Source organism: Leuresthes tenuis, unplaced genomic scaffold, assembly GCF_036924035.1.
Source record: "Leuresthes tenuis unplaced genomic scaffold, fLeuTen1.0.hap1 SCAF_6, whole genome shotgun sequence".
Taxonomy (NCBI): domain Eukaryota; kingdom Metazoa; phylum Chordata; class Actinopteri; order Atheriniformes; family Atherinopsidae; genus Leuresthes; species Leuresthes tenuis.
The window spans coordinates 6,352,490-6,370,756 of NW_027325360.1; the positions used below are offsets into that span (position 1 = coordinate 6,352,490).

The 18,267-nt window shown below is 44.3% G+C and overlaps 21 non-coding genes across 21 annotated transcripts; all 21 read right to left on the reverse strand.

The window, feature by feature from the left end:
• Nucleotides 1–149: 149 nt before the first annotated feature.
• Nucleotides 150–222, reverse strand: trnav-cac (transfer RNA valine (anticodon CAC)). The gene has a single exon. It is a non-coding gene; the product is annotated as a tRNA-Val (tRNA).
• A 799-nt stretch (nt 223–1,021) lies between these two features.
• Nucleotides 1,022–1,094, reverse strand: trnav-aac (transfer RNA valine (anticodon AAC)). Its single transcript has one exon. It is a non-coding gene; the product is annotated as a tRNA-Val (tRNA).
• An 809-nt stretch (nt 1,095–1,903) lies between these two features.
• On the reverse strand, nt 1,904–1,976 carry trnav-aac (transfer RNA valine (anticodon AAC)). The gene has a single exon. It is a non-coding gene; the product is annotated as a tRNA-Val (tRNA).
• An 809-nt stretch (nt 1,977–2,785) lies between these two features.
• On the reverse strand, nt 2,786–2,858 carry trnav-aac (transfer RNA valine (anticodon AAC)). Its single transcript has one exon. It is a non-coding gene; the product is annotated as a tRNA-Val (tRNA).
• Nucleotides 2,859–3,667: 809 nt separating this feature from the next.
• trnav-aac (transfer RNA valine (anticodon AAC)) lies at nt 3,668–3,740 on the reverse strand. The gene has a single exon. It is a non-coding gene; the product is annotated as a tRNA-Val (tRNA).
• A 1,071-nt stretch (nt 3,741–4,811) lies between these two features.
• Nucleotides 4,812–4,884, reverse strand: trnav-aac (transfer RNA valine (anticodon AAC)). Its single transcript has one exon. It is a non-coding gene; the product is annotated as a tRNA-Val (tRNA).
• Nucleotides 4,885–5,703: 819 nt separating this feature from the next.
• On the reverse strand, nt 5,704–5,776 carry trnav-cac (transfer RNA valine (anticodon CAC)). The gene has a single exon. It is a non-coding gene; the product is annotated as a tRNA-Val (tRNA).
• A 1,119-nt stretch (nt 5,777–6,895) lies between these two features.
• Nucleotides 6,896–6,968, reverse strand: trnav-aac (transfer RNA valine (anticodon AAC)). Its single transcript has one exon. It is a non-coding gene; the product is annotated as a tRNA-Val (tRNA).
• Nucleotides 6,969–8,404: 1,436 nt separating this feature from the next.
• trnav-aac (transfer RNA valine (anticodon AAC)) lies at nt 8,405–8,477 on the reverse strand. The gene has a single exon. It is a non-coding gene; the product is annotated as a tRNA-Val (tRNA).
• A 785-nt stretch (nt 8,478–9,262) lies between these two features.
• trnav-aac (transfer RNA valine (anticodon AAC)) lies at nt 9,263–9,335 on the reverse strand. Its single transcript has one exon. It is a non-coding gene; the product is annotated as a tRNA-Val (tRNA).
• Nucleotides 9,336–10,144: 809 nt separating this feature from the next.
• Nucleotides 10,145–10,217, reverse strand: trnav-cac (transfer RNA valine (anticodon CAC)). Its single transcript has one exon. It is a non-coding gene; the product is annotated as a tRNA-Val (tRNA).
• Nucleotides 10,218–11,016: 799 nt separating this feature from the next.
• Nucleotides 11,017–11,089, reverse strand: trnav-aac (transfer RNA valine (anticodon AAC)). Its single transcript has one exon. It is a non-coding gene; the product is annotated as a tRNA-Val (tRNA).
• Nucleotides 11,090–11,622: 533 nt separating this feature from the next.
• trnav-cac (transfer RNA valine (anticodon CAC)) lies at nt 11,623–11,695 on the reverse strand. The gene has a single exon. It is a non-coding gene; the product is annotated as a tRNA-Val (tRNA).
• A 799-nt stretch (nt 11,696–12,494) lies between these two features.
• On the reverse strand, nt 12,495–12,567 carry trnav-aac (transfer RNA valine (anticodon AAC)). The gene has a single exon. It is a non-coding gene; the product is annotated as a tRNA-Val (tRNA).
• Nucleotides 12,568–13,376: 809 nt separating this feature from the next.
• On the reverse strand, nt 13,377–13,449 carry trnav-cac (transfer RNA valine (anticodon CAC)). Its single transcript has one exon. It is a non-coding gene; the product is annotated as a tRNA-Val (tRNA).
• A 799-nt stretch (nt 13,450–14,248) lies between these two features.
• Nucleotides 14,249–14,321, reverse strand: trnav-aac (transfer RNA valine (anticodon AAC)). The gene has a single exon. It is a non-coding gene; the product is annotated as a tRNA-Val (tRNA).
• A 533-nt stretch (nt 14,322–14,854) lies between these two features.
• trnav-aac (transfer RNA valine (anticodon AAC)) lies at nt 14,855–14,927 on the reverse strand. The gene has a single exon. It is a non-coding gene; the product is annotated as a tRNA-Val (tRNA).
• Nucleotides 14,928–15,746: 819 nt separating this feature from the next.
• Nucleotides 15,747–15,819, reverse strand: trnav-cac (transfer RNA valine (anticodon CAC)). Its single transcript has one exon. It is a non-coding gene; the product is annotated as a tRNA-Val (tRNA).
• A 1,119-nt stretch (nt 15,820–16,938) lies between these two features.
• trnav-aac (transfer RNA valine (anticodon AAC)) lies at nt 16,939–17,011 on the reverse strand. Its single transcript has one exon. It is a non-coding gene; the product is annotated as a tRNA-Val (tRNA).
• Nucleotides 17,012–17,544: 533 nt separating this feature from the next.
• Nucleotides 17,545–17,617, reverse strand: trnav-cac (transfer RNA valine (anticodon CAC)). The gene has a single exon. It is a non-coding gene; the product is annotated as a tRNA-Val (tRNA).
• Nucleotides 17,618–17,864: 247 nt separating this feature from the next.
• Nucleotides 17,865–17,937, reverse strand: trnav-aac (transfer RNA valine (anticodon AAC)). The gene has a single exon. It is a non-coding gene; the product is annotated as a tRNA-Val (tRNA).
• Nucleotides 17,938–18,267: the final 330 nt, after the last annotated feature.

The window sequence follows — 18,267 nt, forward strand, 5'->3', positions numbered from 1 at the left end:
AACATTTGCCGTTTCTTTTACAGCATGTCAAGAATAGCAGATGAGGCTCCCCTCCTATCCATATTTATGAATATGTTGATGTTGCCATCAGTAACGTGCAGTCATACAACTTCACACGAGAATGAAATAAATAATAATAGAGCTAGCAATGTTTCCGCCCAGTTTCGAACTGAGGACATTTCGCGTGTGAGGCGAACGTGATAACCACTACACTACGGAAACTGAAGCTGTGCATGCTAAACAGATTTCGGGGGGCTCCTAGACTGGTGCCTAGGGACAGCTTATAAGAGGTAGGGCGGGATGCTTTTTGTACGATGCAGAACATTTGCCGTTTCTTTTACAGCATGTCAAGAATAGCAGATGAGGCTCCCCTCCTATCCATAGTTATGAATATGTTGATGTTGCCATCAGTACTCATTCTTTGGGAAAGTAGTGTTTCTACCAAAGTCCGTTTCACGCCTCAGCATCTGAGAATCTCTTGGAAAAGGACCTTACAATAGAGATTATCTGCTGGAAATTCATTCCCACAGAGTTCCGGAGTGGTGCCTAGGGACAGCTCATAGGAGGTAGGGCGGGATCCTTTTTGTACGATGCAGAACATTTGCCGTTTCTTTTACAGCATGTCAAGAATAGCAGATGAGGCTCCCCTCTTATCCTTAGTTATGAATATGTTGATATTGCCATCAGTACTCATTCTTTGGGAAAGTAGTGTTTCTACCAAAGTCCGTTTCACACCTCAGCATCTGAGAATCTCTTGGAAAAGGACCTTACAATAGAGATTATCTGCTGGAAATTCATTCCCACAGAGTTCCGGAGTGGTGCCTAGGGACAGCTCATAGGAGGTAGGGCGGGATCCTTTTTGTACGATGCAGAACATTTGCCGTTTCTTTTACAGCATGTCAAGAATAGCAGATGAGGCTCCCCTCTTATCCTTAGTTATGAATATGTTGATATTGCCATCAGTAACGTGCAGTCATAAATCTTCACACAAGAATGAAATAAAGAGATTTGGAGCTAGTAATGTTTCCGCCCAGTTTTGAACTGAGGACCTTTCGCGTGTTAGGCGAACGTGATAACCACTACACTACGGAAACTGAAGCTGTGCATATCAAACAGATTTTGGGCGGCACGTAGACTGGTGCCTAGGGACAGCTCAAAGGAGGTAGGGTGGGATGCTTTTTGTACGATGCAGAACATTTGCCGTTTCTTTTACAGCATGTCAAGAATAGCAGATGAGGCTCCCCTCCTATCCATAGTTATGAATATGTTGATGTTGCCATCAGTACTCATTCTTTGGGAAAGTAGTGTTTCTACCAAAGTCCGTTTCACACCTCAGCATCGGAGAATCTCTTGGAAATCTGCGAAAAAGGACCTTACAATAGAGATTATCTGCTGGAAATTCATTCCCACAGAGTTCCGGAGTGGTGCCTAGGGACAGCTCATAGGAGGTAGGGCGGGATCCTTTTTGTACGATGCAGAACATTTGCCGTTTCTTTTACAGCATGTCAAGAATAGCAGATGAGGCTCCCCTCCTATCCATAGTTATGAATATGTTGATGTTGCCATCAGTACTCATTCTTTGGGAAAGTAGTGTTTCTACCAAAGTCCGTTTCACACCTCAGCATCTGAGAATCTCTTGGAAAAGGACCTTACAATAGAGATTATCTGCTGGAAATTCATTCCCACAGAGTTCCGGAGTGGTGCCTAGGGACAGCTCATAGGAGGTAGGGCGGGATCCTTTTTGTACGATGCAGAACATTTGCCGTTTCTTTTACAGCATGTCAAGAATAGCAGATGAGGCTCCCCTCTTATCCTTAGTTATGAATATGTTGATATTGCCATCAGTAACGTGCAGTCATAAATCTTCACACAAGAATGAAATAAAGAGATTTGGAGCTAGTAATGTTTCCGCCCAGTTTTGAACTGAGGACCTTTCGCGTGTTAGGCGAACGTGATAACCACTACACTACGGAAACTGAAGCTGTGCATATCAAACAGATTTTGGGCGGCACGTAGACTGGTGCCTAGGGACAGCTCAAAGGAGGTAGGGCGGGATGCTTTTTGTACGATGCAGAACATTTGCCGTTTCTTTTACAGCATGTCAAGAATAGCAGATGAGGCTCCCCTCCTATCCATAGTTATGAATATGTTGATGTTGCCATCAGTACTCATTCTTTGGGAAAGTAGTGTTTCTACCAAAGTCCGTTTCACACCTCAGCATCGGAGAATCTCTTGGAAATCTGCGAAAAAGGACCTTACAATAGAGATTATCTGCTGGAAATTCATTCCCACAGAGTTCCGGAGTGGTGCCTAGGGACAGCTCATAGGAGGTAGGGCGGGATCCTTTTTGTACGATGCAGAACATTTGCCGTTTCTTTTACAGCATGTCAAGAATAGCAGATGAGGCTCCCCTCCTATCCATAGTTATGAATATGTTGATGTTGCCATCAGTACTCATTCTTTGGGAAAGTAGTGTTTCTACCAAAGTCCGTTTCACACCTCAGCATCTGAGAATCTCTTGGAAAAGGACCTTACAATAGAGATTATCTGCTGGAAATTCATTCCCACAGAGTTCCGGAGTGGTGCCTAGGGACAGCTCATAGGAGGTAGGGCGGGATCCTTTTTGTACGATGCAGAACATTTGCCGTTTCTTTTACAGCATGTCAAGAATAGCAGATGAGGCTCCCCTCTTATCCTTAGTTATGAATATGTTGATATTGCCATCAGTAACGTGCAGTCATAAATCTTCACACAAGAATGAAATAAAGAGATTTGGAGCTAGTAATGTTTCCGCCCAGTTTTGAACTGAGGACCTTTCGCGTGTTAGGCGAACGTGATAACCACTACACTACGGAAACTGAAGCTGTGCATATCAAACAGATTTTGGGCGGCACGTAGACTGGTGCCTAGGGACAGCTCAAAGGAGGTAGGGCGGGATGCTTTTTGTACGATGCAGAACATTTGCCGTTTCTTTTACAGCATGTCAAGAATAGCAGATGAGGCTCCCCTCCTATCCATAGTTATGAATATGTTGATGTTGCCATCAGTACTCATTCTTTGGGAAAGTAGTGTTTCTACCAAAGTCCGTTTCACACCTCAGCATCGGAGAATCTCTTGGAAATCTGCGAAAAAGGACCTTACAATAGAGATTATCTGCTGGAAATTCATTCCCACAGAGTTCCGGAGTGGTGCCTAGGGACAGCTCATAGGAGGTAGGGCGGGATCCTTTTTGTACGATGCAGAACATTTGCCGTTTCTTTTACAGCATGTCAAGAATAGCAGATGAGGCTCCCCTCCTATCCATAGTTATGAATATGTTGATGTTGCCATCAGTACTCATTCTTTGGGAAAGTAGTGTTTCTACCAAAGTCCGTTTCACACCTCAGCATCTGAGAATCTCTTGGAAAAGGACCTTACAATAGAGATTATCTGCTGGAAATTCATTCCCACAGAGTTCCGGAGTGGTGCCTAGGGACAGCTCATAGGAGGTAGGGCGGGATCCTTTTTGTACGATGCAGAACATTTGCCGTTTCTTTTACAGCATGTCAAGAATAGCAGATGAGGCTCCCCTCTTATCCTTAGTTATGAATATGTTGATATTGCCATCAGTAACGTGCAGTCATAAATCTTCACACAAGAATGAAATAAAGAGATTTGGAGCTAGTAATGTTTCCGCCCAGTTTTGAACTGAGGACCTTTCGCGTGTTAGGCGAACGTGATAACCACTACACTACGGAAACTTAAGCTGTGCATATCAAACAGATTTTGGGCGGCACGTAGACTGGTGCCTAGGGACAGCTCAAAGGAGGTAGGGCGGGATGCTTTTTGTACGATGCAGAACATTTGCCGTTTCTTTTACAGCATGTCAAGAATAGCAGATGAGGCTCCCCTCCTATCCATAGTTATGAATATGTTGATGTTGCCATCAGTACTCATTCTTTGGGAAAGTAGTGTTTCTACCAAAGTCCGTTTCACACCTCAGCATCGGAGAATCTCTTGGAAATCTGCGAAAAAGGACCTTACAATAGAGATTATCTGCTGGAAATTCATTCCCACAGAGTTCCGGAGTGGTGCCTAGGGACAGCTCATAGGAGGTAGGGCGGGATCCTTTTTGTACGATGCAGAACATTTGCCGTTTCTTTTACAGCATGTCAAGAATAGCAGATGAGGCTCCCCTCCTATCCATAGTTATGAATATGTTGATGTTGCCATCAGTACTCATTCTTTGGGAAAGTAGTGTTTCTACCAAAGTCCGTTTCACACCTCAGCATTGGAGAATCTCTTGGAAATCTGCGAAAAAGGACCTTACAATAGAGATTATCTGCTGGAAATTCATTCTCACAGACTTCCGGAGTGGTGCCTATGGACAGCTCATAGGAGGTAGGGCGGGATGCTTTTACAGCATGTCAAGAATAGCAGATGAGGCTCCCCTCCTATCCATAGTTATGAATATGTTGATGTTTCGAACAGAGGACATCAACATCATCAGAGGAAAGTAGTGTTTCTACCAAAGTCCGTTTCACACCTCAGCATCTGAGAATCTCTTGGAAAAGGACCTTACAATAGAGATTATCTGCTGGAAATTCATTCCCACAGAGTTCCGGAGTGGTGCCTAGGGACAGCTCATAGGAGGTAGGGCGGGATCCTTTTTGTACGATGCAGAACATTTGCCGTTTCTTTTACAGCATGTCAAGAATAGCAGATGAGGCTCCCCTCTTATCCTTAGTTATGAATATGTTGATATTGCCATCAGTAACGTGCAGTCATAAATCTTCACACAAGAATGAAATAAAGAGATTTGGAGCTAGTAATGTTTCCGCCCAGTTTTGAACTGAGGACCTTTCGCGTGTTAGGCGAACGTGATAACCACTACACTACGGAAACTGAAGCTGTGCATATCAAACAGATTTTGGGCGGCACGTAGACTGGTGCCTAGGGACAGCTCAAAGGAGGTAGGGCGGGATGCTTTTTGTACGATGCAGAACATTTGCCGTTTCTTTTACAGCATGTCAAGAATAGCAGATGAGGCTCCCCTCCTATCCATAGTTATGAATATGTTGATGTTGCCATCAGTACTCATTCTTTGGGAAAGTAGTGTTTCTACCAAAGTCCGTTTCACACCTCAGCATCGGAGAATCTCTTGGAAATCTGCGAAAAAGGACCTTACAATAGAGATTATCTGCTGGAAATTCATTCCCACAGAGTTCCGGAGTGGTGCCTAGGGACAGCTCATAGGAGGTAGGGCGGGATCCTTTTTGTACGATGCAGAACATTTGCCGTTTCTTTTACAGCATGTCAAGAATAGCAGATGAGGCTCCCCTCCTATCCATAGTTATGAATATGTTGATGTTGCCATCAGTACTCATTCTTTGGGAAAGTAGTGTTTCTACCAAAGTCCGTTTCACACCTCAGCATCGGAGAATCTCTTGGAAATCTGCGAAAAAGGACCTTACAATAGAGATTATCTGCTGGAAATTCATTCCCACAGAGTTCCGGAGTGGTGCCTAGGGACAGCTCATAGGAGGTAGGGCGGGATCCTTTTTGTACGATGCAGAACATTTGCCGTTTCTTTTACAGCATGTCAAGAATAGCAGATGAGGCTCCCCTCCTATCCATATTTATGAATATGTTGATGTTGCCATCAGTAACGTGCAGTCATACAACTTCACACGAGAATGAAATAAATAATAATAGAGCTAGCAATGTTTCCGCCCAGTTTCGAACTGAGGACCTTTCGCGTGTGAGGCGAACGTGATAACCACTACACTACGGAAACTGAAGCTGTGCATGCTAAACAGATTTCGGGGGGCTCCTAGACTGGTGCCTAGGGACAGCTTATAAGAGGTAGGGCGGGATGCTTTTTGTACGATGCAGAACATTTGCCGTTTCTTTTACAGCATGTCAAGAATAGCAGATGAGGCTCCCCTCCTATCCATAGTTATGAATATGTTGATGTTGCCATCAGTACTCATTCTTTGGGAAAGTAGTGTTTCTACCAAAGTCCGTTTCACACCTCAGCATCTGAGAATCTCTTGGAAAAGGACCTTACAATAGAGATTATCTGCTGGAAATTCATTCCCACAGAGTTCCGGAGTGGTGCCTAGGGACAGCTCATAGGAGGTAGGGCGGGATCCTTTTTGTACGATGCAGAACATTTGCCGTTTCTTTTACAGCATGTCAAGAATAGCAGATGAGGCTCCCCTCCTATCCATATTTATGAATATGTTGATGTTGCCATCAGTAACGTGCAGTCATAAATCTTCACACAAGAATGAAATAAAGAGATTTGGAGCTAGTAATGTTTCCGCCCAGTTTTGAACTGAGGACCTTTCGCGTGTTAGGCGAACGTCATAACCACTACACTACGGAAACTGAAGCTGTGCATATCAAACAGATTTTGGGCGGCACGTAGACTGGTGCCTAGGGACAGCTCAAAGGAGGTAGGGCGGGATGCTTTTTGTACGATGCAGAACATTTGCCGTTTCTTTTACAGCATGTCAAGAATAGCAGATGAGGCTCCCCTCCTATCCATAGTTATGAATATGTTGATGTTGCCATCAGTACTCATTCTTTGGGAAAGTAGTGTTTCTACCAAAGTCCGTTTCACACCTCAGCATCTGAGAATCTCTTGGAAAAGGACCTTACAATAGAGATTATCTGCTGGAAATTCATTCCCACAGAGTTCCGGAGTGGTGCCTAGGGACAGCTCATAGGAGGTAGGGCGGGATCCTTTTTGTACGATGCAGAACATTTGCCGTTTCTTTTACAGCATGTCAAGAATAGCAGATGAGGCTCCCCTCTTATCCTTAGTTATGAATATGTTGATATTGCCATCAGTAACGTGCAGTCATAAATCTTCACACAAGAATGAAATAAAGAGATTTGGAGCTAGTAATGTTTCCGCCCAGTTTTGAACTGAGGACCTTTCGCGTGTTAGGCGAACGTGATAACCACTACACTACGGAAACTGAAGCTGTGCATATCAAACAGATTTTGGGCGGCACGTAGACTGGTGCCTAGGGACAGCTCAAAGGAGGTAGGGCGGGATGCTTTTTGTACGATGCAGAACATTTGCCGTTTCTTTTACAGCATGTCAAGAATAGCAGATGAGGCTCCCCTCCTATCCATAGTTATGAATATGTTGATGTTGCCATCAGTACTCATTCTTTGGGAAAGTAGTGTTTCTACCAAAGTCCGTTTCACACCTCAGCATCGGAGAATCTCTTGGAAATCTGCGAAAAAGGACCTTACAATAGAGATTATCTGCTGGAAATTCATTCCCACAGAGTTCCGGAGTGGTGCCTAGGGACAGCTCATAGGAGGTAGGGCGGGATCCTTTTTGTACGATGCAGAACATTTGCCGTTTCTTTTACAGCATGTCAAGAATAGCAGATGAGGCTCCCCTCCTATCCATAGTTATGAATATGTTGATGTTGCCATCAGTACTCATTCTTTGGGAAAGTAGTGTTTCTACCAAAGTCCGTTTCACACCTCAGCATTGGAGAATCTCTTGGAAATCTGCGAAAAAGGACCTTACAATAGAGATTATCTGCTGGAAATTCATTCTCACAGACTTCCGGAGTGGTGCCTATGGACAGCTCATAGGAGGTAGGGCGGGATGCTTTTACAGCATGTCAAGAATAGCAGATGAGGCTCCCCTCCTATCCATAGTTATGAATATGTTGATGTTTCGAACAGAGGACATCAACATCATCAGAGGAAAGTAGTGTTTCTACCAAAGTCCGTTTCACACCTCAGCATCGGAGAATCTCTTGGAAAAGGACCTTACAATAGAGATTATCTGCTGGAAATTCATTCCCACAGAGTTCCGGAATGGTGCCTAGGGAAAGCTCATAGAAGCTGTGACTGAAGACTGAAGACTGAAGCTGTGCATGCTAAACAGATTTTGGGCGGCACCTAGAGTGGTGCCTAGGGACAGCTCATAGGAGGTAGGGCGGTATCCTTTTTGTACGATGCAGAACATTTGCCGTTTCTTTTACAGCATGTCAAGAATAGCAGATGAGGCTCCCCTCCTATCCATAGTTATGAATATGTTGATGTTGCCATCAGTACTCAATCTTTGGGAAAGTAGTGTTTCTACCAAAGTCCGTTTCACACCTCAGCATCGGAGAATCTCTTGGAAAAGGACTTTACAATAGAGATTATCTGCTGGAAAATCATTCCCACAGAGTTCCGGAGTGGTGCCTAGGAACAGCTCATAGGAGGTAGGGCGGGATCCTTTTTGTACGATGCAGAACATTTGCCGTTTCTTTTACAGCATGTCAAGAATAGCAGATGAGGCTCCCCTCTTATCCTTAGTTATGAATATGTTGATATTGCCATCAGTAACGTGCAGTCATAAATCTTCACACAAGAATGAAATAAAGAGATTTGGAGCTAGTAATGTTTCCGCCCAGTTTTGAACTGAGGACCTTTCGCGTGTTAGGCGAACGTGATAACCACTACACTACGGAAACTGAAGCTGTGCATATCAGACAGATTTTGGGCGGCACGTACACTGGTGCCTAGGGACAGCTCAAAGGAGGTAGGGCGGGATGCTTTTTGTACGATGCAGAACATTTGCCGTTTCTTTTACAGCATGTCAAGAATAGCAGATGAGGCTCCCCTCCTATCCATAGTTATGAATATGTTGATGTTGCCATCAGTACTCATTCTTTGGGAAAGTAGTGTTTCTACCAAAGTCCGTTTCACACCTCAGCATTGGAGAATCTCTTGGAAATCTGCGAAAAAGGACCTTACAATAGAGATTATCTGCTGGAAATTCATTCTCACAGACTTCCGGAGTGGTGCCTATGGACAGCTCATAGGAGGTAGGGCGGGATGCTTTTACAGCATGTCAAGAATAGCAGATGAGGCTCCCCTCCTATCCATAGTTATGAATATGTTGATGTTTCGAACAGAGGACATCAACATCATCAGAGGAAAGTAGTGTTTCTACCAAAGTCCGTTTCACACCTCAGCATCTGAGAATCTCTTGGAAAAGGACCTTACAATAGAGATTATCTGCTGGAAATTCATTCCCACAGAGTTCCGGAGTGGTGCCTAGGGACAGCTCATAGGAGGTAGGGCGGGATCCTTTTTGTACGATGCAGAACATTTGCCGTTTCTTTTACAGCATGTCAAGAATAGCAGATGAGGCTCCCCTCTTATCCTTAGTTATGAATATGTTGATATTGCCATCAGTAACGTGCAGTCATAAATCTTCACACAAGAATGAAATAAAGAGATTTGGAGCTAGTAATGTTTCCGCCCAGTTTTGAACTGAGGACCTTTCGCGTGTTAGGCGAACGTGATAACCACTACACTACGGAAACTGAAGCTGTGCATATCAAACAGATTTTGGGCGGCACGTAGACTGGTGCCTAGGGACAGCTCAAAGGAGGTAGGGCGGGATGCTTTTTGTACGATGCAGAACATTTGCCGTTTCTTTTACAGCATGTCAAGAATAGCAGATGAGGCTCCCCTCCTATCCATAGTTATGAATATGTTGATGTTGCCATCAGTACTCATTCTTTGGGAAAGTAGTGTTTCTACCAAAGTCCGTTTCACACCTCAGCATCGGAGAATCTCTTGGAAATCTGCGAAAAAGGACCTTACAATAGAGATTATCTGCTGGAAATTCATTCCCACAGAGTTCCGGAGTGGTGCCTAGGGACAGCTCATAGGAGGTAGGGCGGGATCCTTTTTGTACGATGCAGAACATTTGCCGTTTCTTTTACAGCATGTCAAGAATAGCAGATGAGGCTCCCCTCCTATCCATAGTTATGAATATGTTGATGTTGCCATCAGTACTCATTCTTTGGGAAAGTAGTGTTTCTACCAAAGTCCGTTTCACACCTCAGCATCGGAGAATCTCTTGGAAAAGGACCTTACAATAGAGATTATCTGCTGGAAATTCATTCCCACAGAGTTCCGGAGTGGTGCCTAGGGACAGCTCATAGGAGGTAGGGCGGGATCCTTTTTGTACGATGCAGAACATTTGCCGTTTCTTTTACAGCATGTCAAGAATAGCAGATGAGGCTCCCCTCCTATCCATATTTATGAATATGTTGATGTTGCCATCAGTAACGTGCAGTCATACAACTTCACACGAGAATGAAATAAATAATAATAGAGCTAGCAATGTTTCCGCCCAGTTTCGAACTGAGGACATTTCGCGTGTGAGGCGAACGTGATAACCACTACACTACGGAAACTGAAGCTGTGCATGCTAAACAGATTTCGGGGGGCTCCTAGACTGGTGCCTAGGGACAGCTTATAAGAGGTAGGGCGGGATGCTTTTTGTACGATGCAGAACATTTGCCGTTTCTTTTACAGCATGTCAAGAATAGCAGATGAGGCTCCCCTCCTATCCATAGTTATGAATATGTTGATGTTGCCATCAGTACTCATTCTTTGGGAAAGTAGTGTTTCTACCAAAGTCCGTTTCACACCTCAGCATCTGAGAATCTCTTGGAAAAGGACCTTACAATAGAGATTATCTGCTGGAAATTCATTCCCACAGAGTTCCGGAGTGGTGCCTAGGGACAGCTCATAGGAGGTAGGGCGGGATCCTTTTTGTACGATGCAGAACATTTGCCGTTTCTTTTACAGCATGTCAAGAATAGCAGATGAGGCTCCCCTCTTATCCTTAGTTATGAATATGTTGATATTGCCATCAGTACTCATTCTTTGGGAAAGTAGTGTTTCTACCAAAGTCCGTTTCACACCTCAGCATCTGAGAATCTCTTGGAAAAGGACCTTACAATAGAGATTATCTGCTGGAAATTCATTCCCACAGAGTTCCGGAGTGGTGCCTAGGGACAGCTCATAGGAGGTAGGGCGGGATCCTTTTTGTACGATGCAGAACATTTGCCGTTTCTTTTACAGCATGTCAAGAATAGCAGATGAGGCTCCCCTCTTATCCTTAGTTATGAATATGTTGATATTGCCATCAGTAACGTGCAGTCATAAATCTTCACACAAGAATGAAATAAAGAGATTTGGAGCTAGTAATGTTTCCGCCCAGTTTTGAACTGAGGACCTTTCGCGTGTTAGGCGAACGTGATAACCACTACACTACGGAAACTGAAGCTGTGCATATCAAACAGATTTTGGGCGGCACGTAGACTGGTGCCTAGGGACAGCTCAAAGGAGGTAGGGCGGGATGCTTTTTGTACGATGCAGAACATTTGCCGTTTCTTTTACAGCATGTCAAGAATAGCAGATGAGGCTCCCCTCCTATCCATAGTTATGAATATGTTGATGTTGCCATCAGTACTCATTCTTTGGGAAAGTAGTGTTTCTACCAAAGTCCGTTTCACACCTCAGCATCGGAGAATCTCTTGGAAATCTGCGAAAAAGGACCTTACAATAGAGATTATCTGCTGGAAATTCATTCCCACAGAGTTCCGGAGTGGTGCCTAGGGACAGCTCATAGGAGGTAGGGCGGGATCCTTTTTGTACGATGCAGAACATTTGCCGTTTCTTTTACAGCATGTCAAGAATAGCAGATGAGGCTCCCCTCCTATCCATATTTATGAATATGTTGATGTTGCCATCAGTAACGTGCAGTCATACAACTTCACACGAGAATGAAATAAATAATAATAGAGCTAGCAATGTTTCCGCCCAGTTTCGAACTGAGGACATTTCGCGTGTGAGGCGAACGTGATAACCACTACACTACGGAAACTGAAGCTGTGCATGCTAAACAGATTTCGGGGGGCTCCTAGACTGGTGCCTAGGGACAGCTTATAAGAGGTAGGGCGGGATGCTTTTTGTACGATGCAGAACATTTGCCGTTTCTTTTACAGCATGTCAAGAATAGCAGATGAGGCTCCCCTCCTATCCATAGTTATGAATATGTTGATGTTGCCATCAGTACTCATTCTTTGGGAAAGTAGTGTTTCTACCAAAGTCCGTTTCACACCTCAGCATCTGAGAATCTCTTGGAAAAGGACCTTACAATAGAGATTATCTGCTGGAAATTCATTCCCACAGAGTTCCGGAGTGGTGCCTAGGGACAGCTCATAGGAGGTAGGGCGGGATCCTTTTTGTACGATGCAGAACATTTGCCGTTTCTTTTACAGCATGTCAAGAATAGCAGATGAGGCTCCCCTCTTATCCTTAGTTATGAATATGTTGATATTGCCATCAGTACTCATTCTTTGGGAAAGTAGTGTTTCTACCAAAGTCCGTTTCACACCTCAGCATCTGAGAATCTCTTGGAAAAGGACCTTACAATAGAGATTATCTGCTGGAAATTCATTCCCACAGAGTTCCGGAGTGGTGCCTAGGGACAGCTCATAGGAGGTAGGGCGGGATCCTTTTTGTACGATGCAGAACATTTGCCGTTTCTTTTACAGCATGTCAAGAATAGCAGATGAGGCTCCCCTCTTATCCTTAGTTATGAATATGTTGATATTGCCATCAGTAACGTGCAGTCATAAATCTTCACACAAGAATGAAATAAAGAGATTTGGAGCTAGTAATGTTTCCGCCCAGTTTTGAACTGAGGACCTTTCGCGTGTTAGGCGAACGTGATAACCACTACACTACGGAAACTGAAGCTGTGCATATCAAACAGATTTTGGGCGGCACGTAGACTGGTGCCTAGGGACAGCTCAAAGGAGGTAGGGCGGGATGCTTTTTGTACGATGCAGAACATTTGCCGTTTCTTTTACAGCATGTCAAGAATAGCAGATGAGGCTCCCCTCCTATCCATAGTTATGAATATGTTGATGTTGCCATCAGTACTCATTCTTTGGGAAAGTAGTGTTTCTACCAAAGTCCGTTTCACACCTCAGCATCGGAGAATCTCTTGGAAATCTGCGAAAAAGGACCTTACAATAGAGATTATCTGCTGGAAATTCATTCCCACAGAGTTCCGGAGTGGTGCCTAGGGACAGCTCATAGGAGGTAGGGCGGGATCCTTTTTGTACGATGCAGAACATTTGCCGTTTCTTTTACAGCATGTCAAGAATAGCAGATGAGGCTCCCCTCCTATCCATAGTTATGAATATGTTGATGTTGCCATCAGTACTCATTCTTTGGGAAAGTAGTGTTTCTACCAAAGTCCGTTTCACACCTCAGCATCGGAGAATCTCTTGGAAAAGGACCTTACAATAGAGATTATCTGCTGGAAATTCATTCCCACAGAGTTCCGGAGTGGTGCCTAGGGACAGCTCATAGGAGGTAGGGCGGGATCCTTTTTGTACGATGCAGAACATTTGCCGTTTCTTTTACAGCATGTCAAGAATAGCAGATGAGGCTCCCCTCCTATCCATATTTATGAATATGTTGATGTTGCCATCAGTAACGTGCAGTCATACAACTTCACACGAGAATGAAATAAATAATAATAGAGCTAGCAATGTTTCCGCCCAGTTTCGAACTGAGGACATTTCGCGTGTGAGGCGAACGTGATAACCACTACACTACGGAAACTGAAGCTGTGCATGCTAAACAGATTTCGGGGGGCTCCTAGACTGGTGCCTAGGGACAGCTTATAAGAGGTAGGGCGGGATGCTTTTTGTACGATGCAGAACATTTGCCGTTTCTTTTACAGCATGTCAAGAATAGCAGATGAGGCTCCCCTCCTATCCATAGTTATGAATATGTTGATGTTGCCATCAGTACTCATTCTTTGGGAAAGTAGTGTTTCTACCAAAGTCCGTTTCACGCCTCAGCATCTGAGAATCTCTTGGAAAAGGACCTTACAATAGAGATTATCTGCTGGAAATTCATTCCCACAGAGTTCCGGAGTGGTGCCTAGGGACAGCTCATAGGAGGTAGGGCGGGATCCTTTTTGTACGATGCAGAACATTTGCCGTTTCTTTTACAGCATGTCAAGAATAGCAGATGAGGCTCCCCTCTTATCCTTAGTTATGAATATGTTGATATTGCCATCAGTACTCATTCTTTGGGAAAGTAGTGTTTCTACCAAAGTCCGTTTCACACCTCAGCATCTGAGAATCTCTTGGAAAAGGACCTTACAATAGAGATTATCTGCTGGAAATTCATTCCCACAGAGTTCCGGAGTGGTGCCTAGGGACAGCTCATAGGAGGTAGGGCGGGATCCTTTTTGTACGATGCAGAACATTTGCCGTTTCTTTTACAGCATGTCAAGAATAGCAGATGAGGCTCCCCTCTTATCCTTAGTTATGAATATGTTGATATTGCCATCAGTAACGTGCAGTCATAAATCTTCACACAAGAATGAAATAAAGAGATTTGGAGCTAGTAATGTTTCCGCCCAGTTTTGAACTGAGGACCTTTCGCGTGTTAGGCGAACGTGATAACCACTACACTACGGAAACTGAAGCTGTGCATATCAAACAGATTTTGGGCGGCACGTAGACTGGTGCCTAGGGACAGCTCAAAGGAGGTAGGGCGGGATGCTTTTTGTACGATGCAGAACATTTGCCGTTTCTTTTACAGCATGTCAAGAATAGCAGATGAGGCTCCCCTCCTATCCATAGTTATGAATATGTTGATGTTGCCATCAGTACTCATTCTTTGGGAAAGTAGTGTTTCTACCAAAGTCCGTTTCACACCTCAGCATCGGAGAATCTCTTGGAAATCTGCGAAAAAGGACCTTACAATAGAGATTATCTGCTGGAAATTCATTGCCACAGAGTTCCGGAGTGGTGCCTAGGGACAGCTCATAGGAGGTAGGGCGGGATCCTTTTTGTACGATGCAGAACATTTGCCGTTTCTTTTACAGCATGTCAAGAATAGCAGATGAGGCTCCCCTCTTATCCTTAGTTATGAATATGTTGATATTGCCATCAGTAACGTGCAGTCATAAATCTTCACACAAGAATGAAATAAAGAGATTTGGAGCTAGTAATGTTTCCGCCCAGTTTTGAACTGAGGACCTTTCGCGTGTTAGGCGAACGTGATAACCACTACACTACGGAAACTGAAGCTGTGCATATCAAACAGATTTTGGGCGGCACGTAGACTGGTGCCTAGGGACAGCTCAAAGGAGGTAGGGCGGGATGCTTTTTGTACGATGCAGAACATTTGCCGTTTCTTTTACAGCATGTCAAGAATAGCAGATGAGGCTCCCCTCCTATCCATAGTTATGAATATGTTGATGTTGCCATCAGTACTCATTCTTTGGGAAAGTAGTGTTTCTACCAAAGTCCGTTTCACACCTCAGCATCGGAGAATCTCTTGGAAATCTGCGAAAAAGGACCTTACAATAGAGATTATCTGCTGGAAATTCATTCCCACAGAGTTCCGGAGTGGTGCCTAGGGACAGCTCATAGGAGGTAGGGCGGGATCCTTTTTGTACGATGCAGAACATTTGCCGTTTCTTTTACAGCATGTCAAGAATAGCAGATGAGGCTCCCCTCCTATCCATAGTTATGAATATGTTGATGTTGCCATCAGTACTCATTCTTTGGGAAAGTAGTGTTTCTACCAAAGTCCGTTTCACACCTCAGCATCGGAGAATCTCTTGGAAATCTGCGAAAAAGGACCTTACAATAGAGATTATCTGCTGGAAATTCATTCCCACAGAGTTCCGGAGTGGTGCCTAGGGACAGCTCATAGGAGGTAGGGCGGGATCCTTTTTGTACGATGCAGAACATTTGCCGTTTCTTTTACAGCATGTCAAGAATAGCAGATGAGGCTCCCCTCCTATCCATATTTATGAATATGTTGATGTTGCCATCAGTAACGTGCAGTCATACAACTTCACACGAGAATGAAATAAATAATAATAGAGCTAGCAATGTTTCCGCCCAGTTTCGAACTGAGGACCTTTCGCGTGTGAGGCGAACGTGATAACCACTACACTACGGAAACTGAAGCTGTGCATGCTAAACAGATTTCGGGGGGCTCCTAGACTGGTGCCTAGGGACAGCTTATAAGAGGTAGGGCGGGATGCTTTTTGTACGATGCAGAACATTTGCCGTTTCTTTTACAGCATGTCAAGAATAGCAGATGAGGCTCCCCTCCTATCCATAGTTATGAATATGTTGATGTTGCCATCAGTACTCATTCTTTGGGAAAGTAGTGTTTCTACCAAAGTCCGTTTCACACCTCAGCATCTGAGAATCTCTTGGAAAAGGACCTTACAATAGAGATTATCTGCTGGAAATTCATTCCCACAGAGTTCCGGAGTGGTGCCTAGGGACAGCTCATAGGAGGTAGGGCGGGATCCTTTTTGTACGATGCAGAACATTTGCCGTTTCTTTTACAGCATGTCAAGAATAGCAGATGAGGCTCCCCTCCTATCCATATTTATGAATATGTTGATGTTGCCATCAGTAACGTGCAGTCATAAATCTTCACACAAGAATGAAATAAAGAGATTTGGAGCTAGTAATGTTTCCGCCCAGTTTTGAACTGAGGACCTTTCGCGTGTTAGGCGAACGTCATAACCACTACACTACGGAAACTGAAGCTGTGCATATCAAACAGATTTTGGGCGGCACGTAGACTGGTGCCTAGGGACAGCTCAAAGGAGGTAGGGCGGGATGCTTTTTGTACGATGCAGAACATTTGCCGTTTCTTTTACAGCATGTCAAGAATAGCAGATGAGGCTCCCCTCCTATCCATAGTTATGAATATGTTGATGTTGCCATCAGTACTCATTCTTTGGGAAAGTAGTGTTTCTACCAAAGTCCGTTTCACACCTCAGCATCTGAGAATCTCTTGGAAAAGGACCTTACAATAGAGATTATCTGCTGGAAATTCATTCCCACAGAGTTCCGGAGTGGTGCCTAGGGACAGCTCATAGGAGGTAGGGCGGGATCCTTTTTGTACGATGCAGAACATTTGCCGTTTCTTTTACAGCATGTCAAGAATAGCAGATGAGGCTCCCCTCTTATCCTTAGTTATGAATATGTTGATATTGCCATCAGTAACGTGCAGTCATAAATCTTCACACAAGAATGAAATAAAGAGATTTGGAGCTAGTAATGTTTCCGCCCAGTTTTGAACTGAGGACCTTTCGCGTGTTAGGCGAACGTGATAACCACTACACTACGGAAACTGAAGCTGTGCATATCAAACAGATTTTGGGCGGCACGTAGACTGGTGCCTAGGGACAGCTCAAAGGAGGTAGGGCGGGATGCTTTTTGTACGATGCAGAACATTTGCCGTTTCTTTTACAGCATGTCAAGAATAGCAGATGAGGCTCCCCTCCTATCCATAGTTATGAATATGTTGATGTTGCCATCAGTACTCATTCTTTGGGAAAGTAGTGTTTCTACCAAAGTCCGTTTCACACCTCAGCATCGGAGAATCTCTTGGAAATCTGCGAAAAAGGACCTTACAATAGAGATTATCTGCTGGAAATTCATTCCCACAGAGTTCCGGAGTGGTGCCTAGGGACAGCTCATAGGAGGTAGGGCGGGATCCTTTTTGTACGATGCAGAACATTTGCCGTTTCTTTTACAGCATGTCAAGAATAGCAGATGAGGCTCCCCTCCTATCCATAGTTATGAATATGTTGATGTTGCCATCAGTAACGTGCAGTCATACAACTTCACACGAGAATGAAATAAATAATAATAGAGCTAGCAATGTTTCCGCCCAGTTTCGAACTGAGGACCTTTCGCGTGTGAGGCGAACGTGATAACCACTACACTACGGAAACTGAAGCTGTGCATGCTAAACAGATTTCGGGGGGCTCCTAGACTGGTGCCTAGGGACAGCTTATAAGAGGTAGGGCGGGATGCTTTTTGTACGATGCAGAACATTTGCCGTTTCTTTTACAGCATGTCAAGAATAGCAGATGAGGCTCCCCTCCTATCCATAGTTATGAATATGTTGATGTTGCCATCAGTAACGTGCAGTCATAAATCTTCACACAAGAATGAAATAAAGAGATTTGGAGCTAGTAATGTTTCCGCCCAGTTTTGAACTGAGGACCTTTCGCGTGTTAGGCGAACGTGATAACCACTACACTACGGAAACTGAAGCTGTGCATACCAAACAGATTTTGGGCGGCACGTAGACTGGTGCCTAGGGACAGCTCAAAGGAGGTAGGGCGGGATGCTTTTTGTACGATGCAGAACATTTGCCGTTTCTTTTACAGCATGTCAAGAATAGCAGATGAGGCTCCCCTCCTATCCATAGTTATGAATATGTTGATGTTGCCATCAGTACTCATTCTTTGGGAAAGTAGTGTTTCTACCAAAGTCCGTTTCACACCTCAGCATCGGAGAATCTCTTGGAAATCTGCGAAAAAGGACCTTACAATAGAGATTATCTGCTGGAAATTCATTCCCACAGAGTTCCGGAGTG